We start from the raw sequence: 4,643 nt of genomic DNA, 5'->3' as shown, positions 1-4,643 counted from the left end.
GCCCTGGTATTACAAAGGGCCAATCTCAGTAAGATTAATAATAAAGAGCTCCTACACATCAAAGAGAAAATGCCCGCCCTCCCACACAAAACCATCGGATATTCCTGGAAAGGAAATGCAAATGAACAGGGGCAGGCTCCCTCCTCCCTCCTTAGAAATTTAAATTCAAATTAAAAAGCTGCCCTTTTCTCTCTCACCTAACAAATCTGCAGAGATCAGAAAGTAATCACCCCAGAAGGGTGCCACTCTGAGCCTCTGAGTATGTAGCCTCCCCGGTCACCCTCTGCGGTGCCTTTTCCCTGGAGACATTCCCCGCAGTTTACCCAGATCTTGGTCCTGGGGGATGGACATTTGGTTCGTGAATTCCCACACCGTGACTCAGACACTGTTCTAACAGTGCACCTGCAGCAGGAAGCTGGAAGCTCTATTTTCTGGTTGGAAATGATCTACCCATCACTATAGCTCAGCAAAGGAAAGGGCGGAAGTGTGTTCACAAAGCTGCCACTTTTATAGGAAATTTAAACAAAGCCAAAAAAAAAAAAAAGCCCACACTATTTTATTTGCATGTTTCAAAGGCATGAATGACTGCAAGTGTCAGCGCGGGAACCAGGTGGCTAGGGATGGGGGTGGGGCGTTGCTATGCCTGTTTGTACCTTTTGGACTTTATACTGGGTTTGGGGGTTGAGGGCTCACTAGAGGGGAGAAAGGAGGAGCTGACCCACCAAGCCCAGGGCCAGTGAGGGGTGGAGGGTGGAGGCCTGGGGAGGGAGGAAGCCAGAGTGTTCCCTACAGAGCCCCTTTTCCTTGGGCATCCTGCAAGGCCCCTCATCCTGGCAGCAGGGGGTGGGGACAGCGCTTCCGCTGCTCTGAATGTGAAGGGAGGGAGCCAGCTCCGGTTTGGCTGAGCTGTGAGTTTAGTGCACTGTGCTGACCCAGTCATGCTGGGGACGTTCCATCCAAACCCACCCCTGCCCCAGGCTGGGCTACGAGGCCCCTCACCGCCCCCATTTCTCCTAGGGCCTCCCTGAGCATCCCCCCTCAGTGTGAGGTCCCTATGCTCAGGTTCTCTACCAGGGAGGAGGGGAGACAGCAGATGGCCCCCCCCTCACCCCAGTGCTCCATCTAGGGGGCTGGCTAACTTGAATGAATAAGGAGCCCTAGACTGGAGAGCGGAGCCCTCTGCTAAGTAACTGCATTGGCATGGGAAGAACCCTGGAACCCACCTTGAGGGGCTTCACATTCCAGACGGCAACGGAGGCCCAGACACAGAGGGTTCTGCCGAGGGGCACGTGCATACACACAGTCTGTATTCTATCTCACAGCACACAGCAAAAGGAACTCCAACCAGATCAGCTGGTCAGCTGCCAAGAACCAAACGACTCAAATGTTTTAAAGGAGACTTAGAACACACCCCTTAGCATACAGAGATGGGAGAGAATATCTTAAGCAAGATGAATAGGGAACTGGGCAAACTATGAAGGAAAAGTTACTTATTTGGCTACATTAAATAAATGTTATCCTATATAATAAAAGGCTAATATGCAAATTGTCCCCTTGGGAGTTCTATGGACCAGTTCGACCACTTGCTATGACGTGTGCTGTCCACCAGAGGGCAGTGCGGAATGAAGGAAGGCCCTTATCGGCCCTGATCGCAGGCCAGGCCTAGGGACCCTACCTGTGCACCAATTTAGTGCACCAGGCCTCTAGTGTAAGTATAAGTATGAAAGTAAACAGTAGGATACAAGTCATCGATTAAGTCAAAAGGCAAATGGGAGAAAATATGTCCTATACATGTGATAAAGTGATGCTGGAGGAATGGATGGGCCAGATTTCCCAGATGGGAGTGGGAATGAGGTTCTTGAGAAAGCTTCAGAAAATGAATGTCTTAAGATTCGCACGGGGGGATGGGATATGGAAGGTCTTCATGGCGTCAAGTTACATTTCCTGGGTTCCAATGTCTTCTGCCCCTTAAGCCAGTCCTGGAAAAGGTGCACTGGGGTTTCAGCAGAGCCAGAAGCAAGGCCAGTGTGCAGAGCTTCTGTCCCGTGATGCAAGTGGGTGTGGTTCTGCATCCGGCCAGTTAAAGTCTGTTAGTCCAGCTGTGGAGTCCAGATGGCCCTGGGCCGTGTGGGTACAGGCCAGCACATCCCCAGCCACAGGAGCCCAAAGAGGGAGAAGAGAGTGCGAGCTGCTGTTACTTGGCAGTTTAAGTATTCAGGTATTGTGCTTGCAATGGCCACCCCATCCTGGCCATTACCTGTTCCCAGGTGTGACCGACAGGTAGGCACCTTCCCACGTCACTCAGACCTCACTGGGTATGCATCTTTTGTCCAGTCCTTCCCCCAGCAATTAGCGGCAAACAGACTTGGAAAGTGTTACATGCAGCTTTGGGTAAAGCTATATAAATGACATATCCATGTTATTTGGTCTCCCCTTTCACTCCTTTCCTGTTAAATATTAACCAGATTATTACAGAGGTATCAAAAGGATTAACATACTTAAGATAGAGAGGAAATTACACATTGAAAAAAAACCCAAAAGAAAAATTGACACAGGATATATAAAGTCAGTTTACAGAAGAAAATGAGAAAAGAGGCATGCAATATGTGAAATGCTGCTCAGTTGAATGTGTCTTTTTAAAAAAAACATATATTTTATTGATTTTTTACAGAGAGGAAGGGAGAGGGATAGAGAGTTAGAAATGTCGATGAGAGAGAAGCATCGATCAGCTGCCTCCTACACACCCCCTACTGGGGATGTGCCCTAAACCAAGGTACATGCCCTTGACCAGAATCGAACCTGGGACCCTTCAGTCCTCAGGCTGATGCTCTATCCAGTGAGCCAAACCGGCCAGGGTGCATATGTCTTGATACAAATTAAAACAAGACACCTTGTCAAAAGCAGCACAGTAGCCCCAGGATGCAGCACCTCTCACTCTGCTGGGGTGAAGGTGAACTCCCCAACTTTTTGAACGTTACTGTGGCAACATTAAAATGTAATAGAAAACACAAAGACCTAAGGCAGATGCAAGGGTGTTGGCTACAGAAGTGCTTGTAGTTGTGAGACAGATTAGTGTGGGAGCACTGTCCAGAGTACACCAGATGTTCAAGGCCACGCTGAGCATGGGGATCCTAATCAGGATATTCAAAGCTACTTTGCTATACGCAGGTGCAAAAGCAAGGATGCAGCAAGCTCTGCACTGCACAGGTGCCCTGGTTGTCCCTGACAGCAGCACCATGTGGGCAGCTTCTGGCTGTGAGCTGCTCTGGTGGAGGCAGGCAGTGTAGCCCAGATGGCATCTGGGTCCTGGCAGGGGAACAGGCCCGGAGACATGAAAGGGCAAGGTGCATCCCTGAACCTCCTCCTCTAAAGGAGGGCCCCTGGACCCGGGGGCGGACTCTGGTGGCCATGAAACCAGATGGGGTGCAGCGGTGGCTTGTTGGCGATGTGACCCGGCATTTTGAGAGGAGGGGCTTCAAGCTGGTGGGGATGGAGATGCTTCAGGTACCAGACTCTCGACCTGTGGGTGTCCCTCAGTGCTCAGCCCTCATGTCAGCCTTGCACCAGGAGGAGTGTCCTGTTGGAAGAAGGGGAGGGTGGAGAGGTGGAGGTGGTATCTCCTGCACTGCTGTGCTTGGCATGCCCGCTTGTCTAGTTGTTGTCTGCACAGTCACTGTCCCAGGGCCCACTGGGGTTCCCTCTCCAGGGGCTCCTCTCACTCTTTCTCCCAATGCCACTCAGGTGCCAGAGAGCATCCTTGCTGAGCACTACCATGACCTTCAGAGGAAGCCTTCTACCCAGCCCTCATCAGCTACATGAGCTCTGCCCCGTGGTGGCCATGGCATGGCCTGGTGGAAGGGGTGGAGGGCCCTGGACTGAGCCCAGAGCTGCTGAGCCCTTGGTGATCCCCACTCCTGACCTTTATCCCTGTGCTGCAGGTCTGGGAAGGCTCCCATGTGGTCTGCACCTCAAGGGCCACGATAGGGCGCACGGACTCAGTGAGGCTGCCCCCGCACCATTCGAGGCAACTTCAGCTTCCACAATAGCAGGTACAGGGGCCCTGCACACTCAGCCACAAGCTCATTGGTTTGCTGGGCGAAAGTTAAGCCAGAAGAGACCTTTGATGTGGGACATCACACCCACTGCTCGCTAGTCTCAGGGAGATAAAGCATTCCCTGAGTGTTGTGTATGTACTCTGTCATCATTGTCTGTTGTCTGACTCTATCTTGCCAGATACCCCGAGGGAAGACTGGTGGGAAAATGAGGCTCCCAGTAACAGTCTGGGCTGATCCATGAGGTGGTGGGTCAGAGCCGAGGCCAGGCTGGATCCCAGTTTTCTAGCTCCCCTCTTCTTCCTCTCCCCTCTGCGTCAGCACCCAGCCGCTCCTCTGGCCAGCAGGAGAGCAGCAGCCATTCCCAGGACCCCGATGCATGCAGAAGCCTGTTCCTTACCTCTGTGGCCTTCCACCTGGCACAGGACCAGAAGGTAACAATCCACACCAGCGGTTCTGTGGAGGGGCCCAGAGGGAGAGCCGGCTCTGGTTCCAGAGCAATGAGCTGGTGGACTGGGCTGCCCACATTCACCCAGAACCCACCACCCCATCCACAGAATGGAGCCCACCCTTTGCTCTGCCGTCTGCCCC

At 52.4% G+C, this 4,643-nt stretch overlaps 1 pseudogene; it reads left to right on the top strand.

Annotated features, from left to right (window-relative positions):
- Nucleotides 1-2,232: 2,232 nt before the first annotated feature.
- Nucleotides 2,233-4,264, top strand: LOC106694428 (annotated as a pseudogene).
- Nucleotides 4,265-4,643: the final 379 nt, after the last annotated feature.

Source organism: Myotis lucifugus, unplaced genomic scaffold (genome assembly GCF_000147115.1).
Source record: "Myotis lucifugus unplaced genomic scaffold, Myoluc2.0 scaffold_458, whole genome shotgun sequence".
Classification (NCBI taxonomy): domain Eukaryota; kingdom Metazoa; phylum Chordata; class Mammalia; order Chiroptera; family Vespertilionidae; genus Myotis; species Myotis lucifugus.
This window is presented reverse-complemented; position numbering and strand designations above follow the sequence as displayed.